General features: G+C 37.0%; 1 protein-coding gene across 1 annotated transcript in view; it reads right to left on the bottom strand.

Annotated features, from left to right (window-relative positions):
* LOC306869954 (WD repeat and FYVE domain-containing protein 3-like) overlaps positions 1 to 17,846 on the bottom strand; it is an 85,153-nt gene extending 67,307 nt beyond the window's left edge. The window contains exon 1 of the mRNA XM_079416926.1: positions 17,699 to 17,846. The gene's annotated coding sequence lies outside the window, so the exon portion shown is untranslated. The remainder of the gene's footprint in view (positions 1 to 17,698) is intronic.
* Between the last annotated feature and the right edge of the window lie 2,249 nt (positions 17,847 to 20,095).

The raw sequence follows: 20,095 nt of genomic DNA, 5'->3' as shown, positions 1-20,095 counted from the left end.
GTATCATGTGCACATGCTTTTTAGTCTGTGCAAGATGATGTCAAAGAGAACTTAATTCAGTACTCACATGCTCTCTGTGAGACTCCTTTCTGTGAGCTCACACCCAAAGCGTGCACACACAAAGCCGTACAATGCAACTACAGAATTTAGTTGTGTTGCATGTAAACGGCCAAATACATACAAAATTATGTCAAAATGATGAGTATTCACGTAAACACAGTCGATTTATACTAAACATAGACGGTATGGATATTAAGTGAATGTAAACAGTAGGGATGCACCGAAAAGAAAATTCTTGGCCGAAGCCAAACAAAATCAAACACTGGGCCGAAGGCCGAATACCGAACACTACGGTATTTATTAAAGCCGATTATGGCTTTAAATGTAAATATCGGCCCGATATGAAAAATTATATGTCTTGCCGATAAGAGGCATACATTAGCTCACGTGCTCAGGGTGTGCTAGCGATTAGATCACGTCAGCATTGTGGCTCATTCTTTAAGCAAAGTTTTGCCTGAATTCAGTGTGTGATAGAGTAAGATACTCGCTCAGTAAAGGGGTGCTGTTGGCCTACTTCTAATAAAATAAAAGTGAAAAAAAAAAGTGTTTCTGATTAAATAAAGCAGTAATTGATGCCATAAAATTATGAGTTTAATGTTTTGGTTTAAAGGTCAGAAGCTATAGCTTACATGAACAAAAAAAAAAAGACAAATATGACACTTAAATTAAATAATTTTATATATACTGATTTATTAATTAATGTGTAATATGTTAGATTTTTTAATCAAATTATGAGCTCTATAAGATTTTCAGAATTTTTACAACTCTTTTGCTTTTGACTATTTACAAATGTTAAATCATAAAATAAAATGTTAAGGTTACCTCTGCAATAAGTTAATAAAGTTAGTAAAATAATATTTTTGGCCATTTTTGAGACTTGAATCAGGCATGTTTTTTTTACAGTACAAATAAAAAGGTGCCTTGTTGAGCAGAAGAAATTTCTTTTAAAATTTATTTCATATCCCAATTTGAACACTATGTGTGAATGTTATAATAAATGTATTAAGAGCTGTTGTAATTATTATCATTATTATTGTCTTACTTTTTTATTTTATTGTACAGAACAACAGTAAATTTACAATTCTAACATTTATGAATGTTCATGGAGTTCTTGCTTTTCCTGAGCTTTTATTTTGGTAGAAACCCACAGGAAGTCCTCAGTGCAGCTGACAGCAGATTTATAAATGTTACTCATTATGAATTTGGGGAGATGTTTGCCGCACGTATAGCATTGTCACATGCCTTAAAAAAATTTCATAAACATGTTACTGAGCAACTGACGAATAACAGTGTTTCACCGCAGATTTTCCTTGTGCTTTGGACTTTGAATCCTCGCCAATGAGCTTGTGCAGCACTATTTCAATACATGCAATTTGTGCATGTGTTAGAAAACAGTATTCTGCCGTTTATTTACTAATTGTTTAAGACCATTTCGCGATTTCAATCATCATACAGTAAACAGCAACAACCACCCCTTATACTTCTCATCGAAGACATGCGATGCAGTACTAAACAGTCTCTTGCTTTCGGTGCTTGTATTGATTTTTGAGTCACTCTTACTGCCGACATGTTTGCTGCATTAAGGCTGATTGTGTGCGATTTAGTGTGTAGAGTTTGATCGTGACACATCATTGTTCGGTACAATTTATTTGGTCTTTTCGCTTATTTGGCCGAACTCCGAAAGAGCTTTTATGCTATTTTCGGCCGAATAATTTCATTTGCCAAACATTTGGTGCATCCTTAGTAAACAGTTGAGAAACTAAACTTACGTTTAACGGTATATGTTAGATCCGTGCATGAGGTCTTAAAGAGACAGCAACCTAAATAGACCTGCTGCTGTCTGCCATTAGTGTTTATTTATACATTGAAGACTAACCAGTGTTATTTTTAAATTGAATAGATTATTCAGTTTCTGTGATATTTTTGTACCTGAATATTACTGTTATACCTTTATTATTCCCATTAATGATAAAATATTATTGTGATAAATATTATTGCATTATATGGGAAAAAAATTTGTAATAAGCAAATAAAAATGGCCATATCACCCAGAGCTAAACTATAATTTTTGGTGCATTTGTTGACATTAATAAATGAAAGCTCCAACAAACCTGTAAACTGAAGCCAGTGAATTCTTGCTATCAGGCTAACGCAAATTTGCTTCTTTTCAAAGCATAATCCTTAACTTCTTTGACTTCCTTGCATGGGAAAAGTGTTGCTACACTGAATAACCAATGAGTCCTTTACAACAGTGTGAAAATCCCCTAATGTCTTCAAAGTAAAAGTACACACTAACCTAGTTTCATGCTTCAGACGCATCATCAACACACTCCAGATCTAGAATTTGTGTTTTTCAATAACCAAAGGATAGGCCTAATATATATTCTTCACTTTATCTGGACTACATCATTTGAAGATATACTCTAAATCATATCCATTATAAATAGTATCAAATTGGCATATACATTTCAAAGCTGTAAAAAAAAATACATTTATATACGATAAAATAAGAGAAAAAAACTAAAAGAGTAAGAAAATACAACCCAAATAAAAATTAGAGGTCGACCGATTATCAGCGCCGATATTAAGCATTTTTAAGATTAGCGGTATTGGTCATTTTCAAAGCCGATAAAATTATTTAATTTTGAAACAGCAATCTTCACCCACCGCGCATCTGATTTGTTGGGAGTCGTGAGTCTGATCAATCAACGTGAAAGACTAAAGGCACTCTCACACCGAACGCGCTTGCTAACTGCTGCTTCATCATGCATCAGTTGTCTCTCAAAGGCAGCAGCAGACGTTGCTCAAGTTTCAACAAATCCCAATCCACTACACTGAAGTTGCAAAACACCTCAATATTATCCATTTATGGTTTCCGCTAGGGATGCACCGATGCCACTTTTTCCAGTACTCGCCCGATACCGATTTTATTTTTGGTACTTGCCGATACAGAGTACCGATACTGATATTTTCATTGCATTTGTATATTTTTTAAATATTGGGTACAGAAACCAAAAGAGTATGTATAATGTTAATTAGTTAACTTCATTTATCAAATAAATACAGTCAAACCAAAATTTATTCAAACACCTTTAAAATTTCTCACATTATCACGGTTTATTTGCTATAGTTTAGAAAATGGTAATAAAATATGACAAGAACTCAGAGTAAAACTGTGTCTGAACAAATTCAGCTTGATAATGTCAGATAACTTTGATAGAAAGGTACATAATGGATTACAATCAACCAAAAAGTGTGAATGTTTAACATTAATTTCATTGCATGCATATACTTTGTAGACATCCTTAATCTCTAATAACTCCATTCTGCTGTCTGTTGTTCTGTTGTCTGTATTTCTTTGTCTGAATATGGCACTTAACAAATGCTGTGTGGTATCGGCGTTTGGTATCGGGGCATTTTAACGAGTACTAGTACAGGAGCTCAGTATCGGGCCCGATACGGATACCAGTATCGGTATATCCCTAGTTTCCGCGATGGAGAAAACGCAGACGGAATCGCGGAATCCAGTCATATAAATGGAATTTAAAAGAGCTTTAAAGAGCTTGCGTTGTCAATCCATCTACACAAACTGTGAAAGTCAAAAGTCAGGAAAAGATATATACAGACATCTTGCCAAAAAAAAAAACCTAACAAAAAAAACAGGTCACACAGGAGGCCCATGGACTGGTATGTTTCATAAAAACCATACCAACTGATTACTTTCAGTGAAATATATTAATAATAATAATTTATTTGTCTTTTTGCATTTATTTGATTTCATTTCATTTCCCATGAACAAACAGTGCTTCCTGGGGAAACAGTGTGGACAAATGCTTTGCTTTGTTCCAAACACTGAGATCGTGAATCAGATCCAACTGGGTAATGGTTACACACTTTGGGGTAAACAATGAAGCTTTAACCACAAAAGAACTTTACATCATCTGCTCAAGCCGGTGAGCACATGGGTAAAGTAGGACACACATCTGACAGACATTTGCTTGAGCTAGTCAGTGATGATATAAAAATATAAATGTTTCAACAATGTTTCAGCATCTGTGAGCTGAAGCAGATTTGCAGAAACAGACCCCAGATAGTTACAGCCACTAAGAAAGTCAGCATCGCTTAAAGACGGAAAACATGAGATGACCAAAAGCAACACTGACTGCATCCACCTAACTAAAAATATCTGCATCGTATCCAGGTTCCTGAAGTTTTGGATATTATTCCAACAAACAAATGGTTCTTATTCCAAGATTTTATGGCCTTGTGCTTCAGTAAAATGGTTATAATAATCCAAAAATGTCTATTCACCCAAACAGACCAGACATGATCGTTTAAAAGTTGCTAAAATGCCACATATGGCCTGTACAGCTAAACAAAATTGCTCAGCATTTCTCTCATGTGGCCAGGGACGGATTAACGCACGGGCCTACTGGGCACGTGCCCAGGGCACTGGACCAGAGGGGGGCCCAGCCGAAATACTGCTACTCCCAGAACGCGATTTCAACCGTGCCCCCTCAGATTTTTGAGGCAAGTGGATTTTGAATGCAGCATCCAAAAGACAAAAAAAAAAAAAATAGCCAAATAATATTTTTTATATTTAATAAACAATCACACTGGTGTGATTAGATCATTCAGTGCAGCACATCATCAGCTGCTAAATTAAAATCTGCGTTCGCTCAACTTCGCTGGCTGGCACGGAGCCAGAGACAGACGCGTTTTTCTACAGCATTATGCATTATAACCAATCACACATGATTCTGCTGAGCTTATGAGTACAATGGCCAATAAGAGGCTTCCAGATGAGTCATCGCTGAAACAGCTGTTTTATTCAGTGCAAGCACTCCCTGGATGAATTCTGCTCTCTGCCGATTTCTCTCATTAGAAACAACAAAGTGCAGAAGTGCGTACGATGTAAGCAAGATATTCATTTCACAATGTAAGCAACTTCAGTGATTAATGGGAGTTTTTGAGAATGCTTTAATTCTGGTTAAGTCAATGATAATGTTCTTTGATGACGTAAACGGAGTGTCTTACACTTAGTGAAAATAGCCCACCTTTTGGCAGAGGCTATTTACACTAATTCCGCCCACCAAGTGTTAAAGGGACTGTCAAAAAGGCATTTATTCGTAATAAAAAATAAAGAAATAACCAAAAAGTTGAAAATAAAGTATCGGGTAAGGTTAGGGTAGGTGTAGGGAGGGCTTTATTGTATCAATAAGGTGGCATCCATTTAATAATCTGAATCAAAATGATAATTTACACTCAATACGTTATTATTGCATACTGTTTTATAATGTAATACAATACTGACGTGCAGATAATTGCCACTATTTGCAACAAGTAGTATAAATAGCAGAAAATCCTGCTATTTTAACAGTGTAAATATAATCTATAGCTATTTGCACTTAGTGTAAATAACATATCGCTAAAAATACTGCTGTTTTCACTTAGTGTAGATAGGATCCATTGCTATTTGAACTTGAGAAAAATGACCACAATTTCAACTGAGGGGGGCCTATAATCAGTCCGTGCCCAGGGCACCTCTGCGTCATGATCCGTCCCTGCATGTGGCCTACAGTCAACTGCAGTTTTGCAACCCAATCATTCTTATTTTCAGTTACAGAACTAACTGCACGTGAAACACCTCAAGCCCTATAATTTCTGCTGAGTAAGAAAGTACAACAGTGTTTAGGTCTATACATCAAGAGCAGCTCCTTTCCTTAGTCATTAAACATTCAGAGCTCATTTACTAGTTTCTCAGATATCAGTCACCATTCTGATTATTACAAGAGAGAGAATGCTGAGCTCTCAAGACACCCTGAATCATTTCTTCATACAATAAAACAAACACAATTTAGCTGGACATAACAGTAACACTAAATTTGACATACAAATGCTTTGGCCTCCTACTGGCTAAAGCAACATAAGTGTCATGTAAGTTTTAACAGACCAGTTTTAGTTTTTTTGTTTTTTAACATTCCAGACTTTTCTTATCTATCACAGTTGTCAAGTACCCCCATCATCCTATCCAGGGGTGCCTTTCCCGTACAATGACATAGCTCGCTGATTAACCATCAAAGTACGATTGTTGTGGAAACAAACTAGCTAGTCACGACTGTTTCCCGAACACGGTTGCATCTCCATCTTTTGAATCACATTAGTTCAACAATATAGGGCCACTGTTAACGACATCACATGCATGTGGTGGAGAAATAACTTCTGCTGTTAACTGATTAGAGATCTCTAAGATGCTGTATTGAGCATAGCACCTGATGACTAATTTATTATTTTTTGTTCCCTGTCATTTCACTTTATTTAAAGTGTCTGATTCATTGCAGGTTCCCTTAGGCATTTGAGCTCATTCTTTTTAAAAACGGTGCTTATTAAGGATGCGCAAAAATACATAGATTAAAATGCATTTATATTTAGATAAAATGGCAGAGATAGATTGTACTGCATGTTAGCTTGCTAGTGTGCCTAAGAGCAGAATTTATTTAAGTCCATATGTCATACTAACAAGAAACTACGCTTCTAACCACAGGTCGAGAGCTGTACTGTTTGCGACACTGATTGCAAATGTTCCTTTGAACTAGGGATGCAACGATACCATTTTTTCAGAACCGATCCGATCCTGAAAATTGTGAGTATCTGCCGATACCGATCCAATCCGATACCAGCGCAGTTTTTTTTAAATCGATGTAGAATTTTTATACTTCTGTGTGTGTTACTCTTTTGTGTGTTAAACACAATCTACTACATATAGATAACTTAATTTTAATGAAAAATAACAAATGAAAAAATATAATCATAATCTATGACAAAAATACTATTATAAACTTAGTTTATAATACAGCAAAAGATACTCTAGAAAAATCATGGGTGCACAATAATTTTATAAAACCTAGCGAAACATTTTTATTTACAAATAAAAGTGAATAAGTGTAGGACTAAATCTGGTAAAATGGTACACATTGCTCTTTGTATTGTTGTAAAATACATTCATGAAAAAACAAGCAAATGCATTTATATATAAATATATACTATAAAATTAAAAGACATTTCTTTTAAATCTATAGCACAGTAATAAAGGCAGCAGCATATGATAGATAGGACAGAACAAGAAAGACTGTTAATAATCTTTCATTGTGCAAAAGTATTATAATAAGTAAGGCTCCAATATAGAGCAGCAGAAAGCGCTTATGCACATCCCATGCACAGAATGATGCGCTTGAAGCAACACGGAGTCACAGCGCGCAGTCCTCCGAGTCTGCACAAAAAAGTTCAAAGTACAAAAGGAAAAGATAATGATGCATAGTGTATTAAATTTGTGCGTTAGTTTATTGATCCTTTTAACAGTTTTAAACCTCAGTAGCGGTGCGCTCTTGAAGAGAGTTTGACTCTAGTTACCGAACCTGACACGCAGTTTGATTGCTGAATGGAGGATGACAGACAGCCGCGGCAGAGAGAAGAGTTTACCTGAACTTGAATTTAACGACTTAAATATTCATCTGTACCTCAGCTTAAACTATGGAACAGCTTCAGAACACTTGAAATATAGTGCACAAAAACTTTATGGTGCTTTATAATGTTTTTGTGCCTTTCGTGGGGCTCAACAATAACACAGAATAGTATACGCACAATATCGGATTTGTCTCATCTGACCAATACCCGATCCGCAGAAAATGACCGTATCGGAATCGATACCGATCCTGAGTATCGGATTGATGCATCCCTAATTTGAACTATGGTTTCGGAAAATACTGAATGGTTGAACTATGGTGGTAAATGACAGAACTTGCGACCATAGTTGTTTAATGATGCTTTTGGGAAATGCACCACTGGTGAGTAACAACTATGGACAATGAGGGGGACACCATCTTAACCAAAATTAAAATATATGACATTATAACCTAAACATGGTAAAAACCAGAGCTATAAAAACATTATTACCTATAATAAACAAATGCAGTGGGTCAAATGGAAAGATATTTCATGTATAATTAATTCCATTATGGTATTGAGATGGATGAGCCTTGAATGTTTGCATAAATTGTGAGTAATAATCATCATCATTCATAAATTCACCAACTGATGTGTGTGTAACTAAACAATTTGTGTTCAATTTAAAATCAGTTTCAAAATAAGTGTAAAAAATTCCTTTTGTGCTTTAATGGTATCAGAGTTTATCAATGGTTGATATCTGAGTTTCTTTCATTATATATTTTCCATCTAACAACCCCCCCCCCCCCCCCCCCCCCCCAAAAAAAAGCCCTTCACCAAGAAAAAAAAAAAAAGAGAGATGAAATAGCTACTGTGAGAACCTCTAATGTTTTAATTAACATAATCAAAACATGCTTTTGTGTTCAGACAGTGGTTGTAACTTGAATTATAATTAACAGGTGTTTCTAAAAAGAAACCAAAAAAAAAAAAAAACGATTCCATTTTAGTCTATTTGCCCTTCCTCAATGAATAATCCTGCCTTGGGACATACAGAGGCAGATTTGATGTAAATCAGTGGGGAGTAAGGTTGCTGGGACATGAAATCTTCAGTAAAATGTGGCTAAGCCTTTTACGCTTCAAGTCTTTCATAGCATTTCTTAGAGGGCTGCCAGCTCCAATGACTGTCTGAGAAAGCAAAGTAAGTTCCAAAGGACTGTTCGGAGAAGGAAAAAAAGCTTCAGCCTCCTCAAAAGCCTTTCAAAGACTCTTGGGAATACTGGGTGACGTAAACACAAAACCCTCACATCTCTGTCACTGTTATGGGTGATGGAAATGCCGAAGTGAGAATGAACATTTCCCACTGACCACAGGCTACAAGTCAACAACAAACAACAGTGTCAGCTGTTCCATTACGAAACAGGCCACTGGATTCCTGAACACATATAAACCTCATTCCTACAATATTCGGTCAACAGCCACTTGGTTTTGTTATTGTTTTTTCCCTTTCAAATGTGCCAAAGTAATGTTTACACAACATAAACATAGCAAAGTGCAAATTGCACAAGCCTGTTTAAAAAAAAAAGGTAATCCAAAAGTCTAATTTAAGTATTTATAGACAAGATTTTAACGTGTATGAAAGTCTCTCTTGCTCACCAAGAGAGCTTTTTTTTTTTTTGCGAAATACAGTAAAAACAGAAATAGTGAAATTTTACAACTTATTTATTATTACAATTTAAAGCGTTGCTATACCCCAAAATGAAAATTTTGTCATTAATCACTTATAAGCTCACATTTAACTGAAATCTTCGCTAGAGCCCTGCACGGGCCTCAAATTTAGGCCCTAGCCCGGCCCTGGCCCGAGACGCTCAGGCCCTAGCCCGGCCCACATCCGACAGCTTATCAGAATTACCGGCCCGAGTCCGACCCGAGCCCGTCTTTTTTCCCCCTTCTCCTAAAACAGTTTATACTGTTTCGGCTATTAAAATAGTTCAGTTTTGTGTGTAATGGCAAAATTATTATATTTCATTTAGTTTTTTTATTAAGTTAATTTAGAAAAACGTTTGGAGCATTTAGTTTGTTAAATAGCCTATAAGTTTTTGTTTTTTTAAAGTAACGACCAAGCGGCCAGCGGCATGAGCTGATCATAGCCTGTGTTTGATCAATTTAGTCTTCTCATATCATCACGACGTGCCTAAAATAAAATCTATAGCTATACTAAAACAGTTCAAGCATATGGCAATGTTTAAAGGTTAAACCTGCGCTATAATAATAATGTGCGCTAGCCTATATCTAAGTTTGAGAGTGGAAGAGTGGAAGCTAAAGCGCGCTCTGCAAAAATGCAAATGTTTGCGCTGGTGCCTCCATGTCCTCATGTCCTCATGTCCTCATGGAGGCACCAGCGCAAACACTTGCATTTTTTTCAGTGGAAACAAATTAAAATATCCTACACCGTCACTTTGTTTTTTTTATTTTGTATTATTTTTGTTTTGTTAAAGGTAAGAGTAATACATCATTCGGACCTGTAAAGGGTTTACTTTAATTTGTGTGCACTCACAATACCAACAAAAGGTAGTGCTTTTATAAAACAAAGAAAACAAACATGATGCGCTTTCTGCCGTCTCGTCTTGAACAGGAGCGCTTCACAAAAATGAACCGAAGCTGAGCGAATACATGCCTCACAGACATGATAAATATATCTATAGAAAGCTTTAAATTATTACTTAACGAAATAAAAAAAATCGAAAACAAAAACTCTTTTATTATAATCTTAATCATAATCAATAAAGATGCATTAACTCTAAAGGCGCGTCTAATGAGGAGACGGCGAGTCAGGATCAGCAACTTCATCCTTGCGACACGGACTCAGAAAGCATTAGTTTATTAGTAAATAATTCAAATATCTCATTATTATTTCCCGCAGACACATTCATGGTTATGTTTGCTGGGGATTTGCAGCAAGCTTTAGTCTATTGCGTGCATTTGAACTCAGTCTTCGGCTGCGCTGAAGTCACTTGCGCACCTGCTGCGGGACACTAAACACCATCGAGCTGCTCTCAGTCGAGGCAGCACCCAGAGAGCAACATAGTGTTGGCCCAGATCCGGCCCACATCCGGCCCGCGTCTGAACTGTGACGTGAAAATTGGCCCGAAGCCCGGCCCTAGAGGCGTAAAAAAGTCGGGGCCCGGGCCAAAATGCAGGGCTCTAATCTTCGCCACAGTCAGTAAATCACTGTTTAACTCTTACAACTCTGGGGAGGAGCACACATAAATTGATGATGTAATGCTGTGAACAGCTACAAGCTGAAGTGACACGATCCAAAATAATGATCCAAATATTAACCAACATTACTGTTTCCCCCACACATTTTGAAATCAAGAGCCCTTTCTGTGAAAATCCCAGTGTTCAATGAGTCAAAGTCTAATGAATCCCTTGGTTTCAAACATGTCTTAACCTGATTCGCAACAAACAGCCAGAAACCAGGTGCCTTCAAAAAAAACAAAAGGATGACTGCCATGATGAAGCAGTGAAGAAATAATTTACGCCCCCCAGTGCCTGATGTAAGACGCTTATAAAAAAAAAAAAAAAAAGAGAGTTAACCCTCATTTCCATCTGAAACTCACAGCAACCTCTTGTTGCTCCACATCATCGCTCCTCCGGGAAGAACGGCACCATCATTTCACCATCTGTCATTTGCCTACTCATCTGTTTTACCTTCCACAGCCTTTAATTACATGAAAACTATGGCAGTGCATACATGAATCTTGCGTGGAATCCAAAAATGTGTGATTCTCTAAGCGAAGTGCTGCCAGGATCCTCAACAGAAAGTAAGAAGCCATTTCAAGACCACCATCGCAGCAAATAAATCCATGACACACGGCTCCAAACTGTAAACAAACACCTTGTCACTATGGAGACACACTGATCAAACATGTTTTTTTTCCATACCTGCTGTTCTCCCTGTGCTCTGCGAGCATCCCTTGTTGTTACCGATGCAATTTCGATCCAAAGATTGCTGAGAAAATAATCGTTGATAATCTGTGCTGTGCCGGCTAGAAAAAAGAGAGAAGGCAGAGCATTTATACGACACTGTGGGAGCAAACGCCGATTTACGCTCTTCGCTGGCACTGCCAGGAGACCTGTGCACCAGAGAGCCAAGCAGCCTGCAGGGACTGGCACAGCTGATCCTCCCTGTCACCAGCTCTACCATGTGGCTTTATCATGGGGGGGTGACCAGTGTCATACCAGGAGATACCAAATCGGCAGTACAGGGGGATCTGTCGATAATATTTAAAGACCAGATGGCGGTTATGAAATGATCACACTGTAAAAAAAACAAAAATCGATCAACAGATCAGGGTTATAACTCTCTAGTCCACATAGGAGAGAGCTCTGGATATATCTTGAAAAGGGGAAATCAGTCATCTGATTCGGAGGATATACACACTGTGTACTGAAGACTGAAATAACACAAACAGACTATCCAATATCTACAATCCAGTACAAACACGAGACACCACCATAGATTCAAATCAAGGCTATTTTCAAATAGATAAAACAATAATACCACAAACAGAGAAAATCTGACTGCAGCAAAGCACTGAGTAACAGTCTAAAGAAATAAAGATCAAAACCAGCACATGATGTCATCAATTAAGAGAATCTTTCCTCAAAAAGCGCAGTCGATGCTTGACCAGGTGACTTGTTTTTACTGGCACTGAATCATGAGAGAAAATACTCTGTGCATATAACATGAGTGAAGTTTCCAACAACGTCATTTAGGCAACAGTAGCTTGAAGTCTGTATTGTGTAAAATATCACATGTGTAATGTGTGACCTATGCTGTGTGCTGCTGATTCACCGCACATTACACACTGAACACATGACAAAAACACTTCCCACAATGTTTTAGTATGCACATACAGAAATGTAAAGTAGTGAATAGAATCCAGTGTGATGCTATAAAAACATTGCTTATTAAATATTCAAATGAATTGGATTAGTCATACTGGAGATCTCTACATGTTTTAATATATGATTTTCACCATGTTTAATATGAAAACATTGTCCACATTTGCAAATTCAAAACATTCACATAAACATTCCACGTTTGGTCTAAAACACAATTGTCATCCTCTTTTGCTGTAGGACAGCAATTGCTAATGTATATTCTGTCATATCTGCAGAAATGTCTTATGAAGACAAAAAGTACAATTTTTCCTTCATAATATTATTCAAGTGATTAGCATACATTACATGACTAAACATTATTATACCATACAATATACGTTAAATTACTAAAAATGTGTCATCTTTTTCAAATGCCTTCATTAACTACAACATCAGGGCTCGACAATAAGGACTGCCCGATGGCCCGGGGCCCGGGGCCAGCGTGAAAGACGGTCAGGACAGTAGACGGATTTGTCACTTGCCCGATCGGGCCACTGCAGCGTTGTCACGAAATTTTATCATTTGCATGGGTTAATTAAAGCCTTGTTAATTTTCAAATTCAAGTGATTAAAAAGCAGTTCTGCGTGAAAGACAACTCCTCTCAGTAGTACTCGCTCGCGGTGTTCTGTTCTGTGTGAACAGCGCGCGCACAGACAGCCGCGTTTCTAACTTGTGCGAGCGGCCTGAGCGGCAAATACATACAACAGTATGTCAAAATACCCATCTTGGCAAGTAACTTTGCAGCTTTAACAATGATTAGTCTAATTTATACACTGGAGTACAGATGCACCGATCGACCGGACATATTTTGTTTTATTTCAGACTATCTTTGTCCCGTGCTTGCACACACATTGCACTGCAATCATTTTCCCAAATGCCATTTGTGTGGAAATGTAACGTTATTATTATAATTAGTCTGTAAACGGCCGTTAACAGAGGCCAGAGACGCTGAAGACGAACGCAAAGAGTAGCAGTCAGATCAAGATCACGATGCGCGAAATATAGGAAGAAAATCCAAATACTGAATTTTATGTGAAGGTTTCTGAGGGGAACTGGCTGTTTTTAGTAATGGCGTTTTCTTTTCATTTTGTCTCCGTATAATGCATTTAAATGAGTGTTAATACGCGCAGACAGAGAGTGAAATTGCGTCTCATTCAGCCCGCCTGCTGTTTCTGTGTCATGCATGCAGATGTTTTATGTGGCATAATTTCACAAAGCTAAAGTCGGGTCATTCTGATTTTGCTTCAGATTTTGAAATTATACAGTCTAATATAAATCAAACCTTGCACTTTTTTTTTATGATCAATGCATGATTAAAATGCAGTGGCTGCCTCTAATTTCAAATGGCTATGAAAACTCAAGGTGCAACAAAGAGTGGCGAATATACAAATGTTATTTAATATGTGATTTTTCAGTTTCTGTACCCAAACATCTACAAACATAAAAACCTAAAGTATCATTTCATTTCTACATTTGTGCTATAGGCCTATGTTTACTTGTGCTATACACTTTGAATAATGTTTAAACTTTATATTTGTTTATTTTTGGCTAGTGATTTTTGCTGTGGTATTTGAAATTGAAACAGAATTGTAAAATTTATTTGGTATCTAAAATATTGGTGTCATATAAGCTTATTTATTATAATAGAGATCAAAAACAATGATAACGGCAACTTTTTTTGTGTGTCATAGCAAGTAAAAATTTGAACCACTGGCCCGAAAAAATCCTTACCGTTGATCCCTGAACATGAAAACTGTGTTTTCAATTTCAGTTTTCAATAAATGGTTCTTTTTGTTCTAAGAACCATGATCATACTAACAGCATTGTAACTGTTGTATCAAATGTGTTTTATACATGAAAACAACTGCACAGAAACTGCACATGAGGTTATTCAAGTAGAATAAAAATTCCAGAGCATCAACTCCTTTTCACTGTGTTTATTTTAGCCAAACGTCCAATAGCACTGAGTATGTGGTGCGTAAATTTCCCTTTCCACTTCCTGTAAAGCGATATATCGGTGTACACCAGAGATGGGCACTCGAGTTAGTGACTCGGACTCAAATCGCATTTTTATAGACTTCAGACTTGACTCAGACTCAACCTGAAATGACTCCAGACTTGACTCGAGGAAAAGGAAAAGGACTCGTGAATATTTTAAAAGCAACTCGAGTCTTTTATCCTTAAATACTTAGGCTATATAACTAATTTTCAAAAGGCGGACCGCATCCGCATCCATCCGGACCGCGAGTCGTAACAGCAGCACCATTTTAAGTGAGCAGCACATCAAAACAGTGGAGCGGATCACATAACAAGTGCTCAGGGTCGTTTATGGCAAATATTGGCAACACATTATTTTACGGTTACACCTATTAGTTGCTTATTAGCATGCATACTACTAGAATATTAGCCATGTCTTAGTGCAAATTAAGCACATATTAATGCCTTATTCTGCATGACCTTATTCTACATCCCTAATCCTACCCAGTACCTAAAATTAACAACTACCTTACTAACTTTTAATAAGCAGCAAATTAAGAATTTATTGAGGGAAAAGTCGTAGTTAATAGTTAACAAGTGTTACCTATTCTAAAGTGTTACCCAAATATCTTTCAGCGCTATATCCTCTAGTATTTTTATCTAAAGCCAAACGCGATTTATTCCCTTCCGGCTGCCCTTTCAGCTCCGTTTAACAACAACAGAAACACGGTGAGCAGCAAAATTGTAGGTTACTTTCACTAAAACAAACAAACAAAAAAAACAATGCTGCAAATATAGCTATTTTTCTTACTATTTATCTATCTATAACCTATGACTCTGACTGTTCAAACCAGATGTGACAAGATGTTTCTGATCTACATTTAGCATTATTAATCTGTAGGCTAAGACCATTTCAAAAGAATCATGTAATTATAATTGGGAAAATTGTTGTTAGATGGCTAGGATAGAACGTAAACTTTGAAACTGCTAGTTATTTTTCTTTTCTGCTCAAGGTGAGAACGTTTTGATTATTGTAACTACATTATTTTTAGTAGATAATGCTTTTAAGTAAAATATTAAAATAGTATAGATTTCAGGAGGAAAACCTTGAACAGTATTTTTTCTGTCACATGGCCTTGTATGTATCTAAATGTATAAATACAATACATGTAAAAATGTACTTTTTTTTTTTTTTTTGTCCTGACCTGCTTGCAGAGGCCGTGTCTCTTGGAACTTTAATTGAATACCCCGGACTTATACCATAAAGAAAGTCTTTATTTGTATGGTTTTGTAATATCTGTGTCACAGGCTATTTCCTTATGTGTCATGGTAGATCAGAATCTTTTTATAGAATTTGATTACAGAAAAACTGTTCTGAACATGGTAATGGATTAAAACATAAGTAACAGGCTGGATGTATATTAACCTTACATCTTAACACCTCTTTTTTTTTTTACAAAGCAGATCATAGATCATATATTTTGTCTATAGCCTATAAAACAGCTTCATAGAAGATTTCAATACATAAGGATTCTGAATGGGATTTTTTAGCGAGCCATTAAATGACTTGAGACTCGACTCGGACTCGTGACCAAAGACTCGAGACTTGACTCAGACTCCAAGTTAAAGACTTGTGAACATCTCTGGTGTACACTTGCTTCCTATACCAAACTGAACATTATTACTCACTGCTAATCTGACTTAAGATGGCCAAATACCCTGTGAAGTCCACTGCACGAGACAATATCAAGTAATACACCCTAATAATTTCACATACACTTCAGCAACCACATTTTCTACATACTTCCTAAATGACCTAGGCTACGTTTTAAATGTAAAATGAACACATGAACAGAACTGTGACACACATGTAGAAGAAAAAAAAAAAATAATAAAATTATAGGTTTGCGAAAGAGCTTGATCGACAACAAATAAGTCAAACAAGATTTAATAGGAAACATAATATTAAAAACAGGGTTATAGCCTCTAAACAGGTCCAATTTAGGTCATGTGTGACTGATATGGCCGCAAGCCAATATTATGATGGCTCTGGGATAAAAGCACAGGTTCAATGACTTGCACAATACAAACAGGCGGGTTGTTTATACAATAAAACCACAACCCATCTCTAATCTTATTCACAGCTCTGCATACCCTCAGCAAAACACACAACACAAATTAAATGGCGTATAAATGTGCAGCCTGGAGGTGTCAAGACCACACACTGCTGTTCATGAGTCCATGACCTCTCACCTGACGCAGCTGCCCAGCACTTCAACATCACACTGTGTCCCAATAAATCACCACGGCCTTCATATCACAACTTATGACATTATTGGGATTAGTTGCAGCCTTAATGAGTGTCCATGTCTAATGTTATTCACTGAATGTCTAGAGAGTCATAGATAGACAGATGAATAAATAGACAGAAATAATAATAATTACAATTATACTTCAATGAAACGTCTGCCTTGAGACAAACAGACTGACAGACAAACAAGCAATTGATCCAGTGTGAGAAATTTGTGTAAATTAGCAACCAGACATTCAATACTGTACAGTAGTTTTTCGCATATAAAAAAGCAGAAATGTAAGAAACCTAAGTTATAGACAATACGCAATTTACAAAATATACAACCTATGAATTAGAATATAAGCAATTACTATGTAAAATGAGTACAGGAAAATGGAAATGACACAAGCGAGGAGTTCAGTAACACAAAACAGACTCTTCAGAATTATATTGTTATATGATATGATATTATATAGGGATGTTTGTGAACTGACAGGACCTACAAATAAATTTAGTAACGTTACAGTCGAGGATGAGTCGATATCTTCCGTGACGGTGCGAGGTTTCAAGACAATTACAGCTCACCAGACATCGCCTAAATAAGCTTAAAATAAGGAATAATAATCACGCATATGATTAACTCGAGGTCTATAAAAATAAAGGATCGTATTTGTGTATTGTCTCCACATGAATGATTATTTGCCTGCAGCTAACGTTAACAGGCTAGCGGAGTCCTCCTATCCTAGCCACAGCTAGCCCCGGCTACACACAACCGATTCATGCCGAACTATGAGTTTCATTTTCACAAAGCTGGACTGCATAGCATATCATTTATATAACGCGAATAACATCCTGACATTTCTAGAAAGATGTCAAAATGGGTAAAGTGAGCTGTATTTTGAAGGAAGCTAGCGCCAGTGGGCAGTGTGTATGTGTTTTGCATGTCTCCAGTGTATCCGCATATCCATGAGAACTCACCAGACCAGCCGATGTCTTCAAGCTTCACTGAGAGCCGCTCTAAAGAGATGCTCTTGTGCTCTTCCCATCCATATTTCACGGCTGATGCCAGTGTTTTCTGAAGCGGATACTGGTTCTGTTAGATCAGCTAGCTAGTGGCCATATTTAATCCTCGACATCCCAAACAACACGGGCTCGAGCTCTTCCCAGCTCCAGCTCTACTTCATCTCAGCGGTGTGGGAGACGCTGCCTCACAGGGCTCGCTGTAGCGCTCGGATTACACGGGAAACAGCGACACCTGCTGGTCAGAACGATGCTGTTGCCTGTTTCGTTTTGAAGATCGGTTTTTTTCCCCCTCTGGTCAGCAAGCAAGGTAATAATAATCGAAAGTCAGTCTGGCGGTATTTATAGTGTGTGTTTAATGTACTTAGCTGCCATAGCAGTAAAAGAAGAAAGGATGGATGTTCCAGTTCCAGTGCAATCAATATATAAATGTATTGAATTATTATACACGATGTATGTATATTTAATACGTTTCCCGATTATCACAGATCATATACCTGTGCTTTGTGTGCTATAATTGTGTCCATTTTAACTGAATTATACTCCTAAGATAAATGTTTTAAGCATATGCCCCCACATAAAGGAGCAGTTTACTTATGAGGTGAATACAATGGTTCGGTCTCAGCACCCAAATACGAACATTATTGTGTTCTTGGTAGCAACATTTTAGTCTAATAAAGACAAAAGCAAACATAAATCAATAATATTTCTATAGCATGCACAGCTGAAGTTTATTTAATATATCAGCTGTGAATATGTAACACAATTCGGTAATTAGAACACAAAAAGAAACAATAATGTATTATTTCAATAAATATAATAAGGAACAATTTACACAACTTATACAAATGCAAAGTAGGAATTTCTCCATCCATATTACATTTCAGACACAAAAATATATTGTATATTTGTATAGGTGATATCAGGCAAATTGGGCCACTTTTTTGTTAATCGCTTGGAACATTAACAAAAAAAACCCATGTATGACATTTAACTGCATTCTTATGATTAATAAGGCCTGTTTTTAATATTTTTGTTTTGAATTGATGTAATAAAATAAAATTGTTCAGGCCCTACAGGTTTTGAAACATTAGCCGCCCCACATTTTTTTGAGATGGCAGTGTTCAGTTAAAATGGGCCGGGTGATCAGCAAAAATGGGCCAGTCAAACTGCAAAGTGAAATAGACACATTTCTGATAAAACATTTAATTGTTTAATTTTATAATGTAACAGAACACTGCATTTAAATTACATTAGAACATCCATTTGAATCGCATTAAAACATTAATTTCAAACAATTGAATCAATAAAACATACATTTCATGAACAAAACGTAACAATAACAATTAGTGTTATGGCAACAGTTTAAAAGTTAACAGCCAATGACAGCAAAGAATTTCCAACAGATGAGGTATAAGACACTCAAACCTTTCAATGAATTACATCAATAAAAATGAAAAATGAAACAAAAACCTGAACATTTGGTGTGTGCGTGAGTGTGTGTGTGTGTTCAAGATTGATGTGAAGGTCTTGGCAGATAAAGCTGTCGTCATCAAAGATGGCATTCTCTTCACCACAGCGCTCATGAAACCAGGCACTACAATGATCACAGCACACCCAGTCCTGAGTGGCCTTTGGGTCACTGGGGTTGCCGTAGAGGGTATGGCAAATCTTGCAGGGATCTTGGTCTTCTCTGTGGTTCTTCTTACCTTGCTTTTTTCCCCTTGGTTGCTTTCCCTTCTGTTGCTTTTTTGTCTTTGTGTTTATGTAGTCAAGGTGTTCCTGACTCGTGAGAAGGTAAGGAGGCGGCTTGGCTCTTTTTCTCATGGGCCTCTCTCGTTTTGGTAATAAAATCAAGTCACTGAATGTGACTGATCTTACAACAGACTGAGAGAAAAGAAGATAAACAGAAATATGATATATAACAAGAAACATACTGGAAGGCTAGCTGCTGAACATCCTTATTGGTAAGTGGGAATCCTCTCTTGCACATTAGCTTCAGGATCGTGGCAAGCTCTTTTCCAGCTGCTTCTGGGAGGATTGGTTTTCGAAGCGTGGTCTGTGCCAGTGATATCTCCAACTGATACGTCTTTGCAGAGTGGCTCGTGGGATATTCCAAGCTCTCGCAAGAAAGCATACATTTGCCTTTAGGCCTCTCTCAACTGTCTCCCTATATTCTGCCAATGCTCCTCTCATCTTCTCCCCTACCCACTAATTGTATTTTTTGCCCCATCCCTGGCGGACATCCTTTCTATCTCGTTTATGTTCCTTTCTGACCCTCGTCTTTCCTTTCTGACCCTTTCTGTTTTTCATGCTGTCTGTAATAAAATGTGAAAAAGGCATGTCACAAATGCT

The sequence above is a fragment of the Barbus barbus genome (assembly GCF_936440315.1).
Source record: "Barbus barbus genome assembly, chromosome: 5".
In the NCBI taxonomy this organism is placed as follows: Eukaryota; Metazoa; Chordata; class Actinopteri; order Cypriniformes; family Cyprinidae; genus Barbus; species Barbus barbus.
The sequence above is the reverse complement of the archived record's forward strand: the minus strand, read 5'-3'. Positions and strand labels throughout refer to the sequence as shown.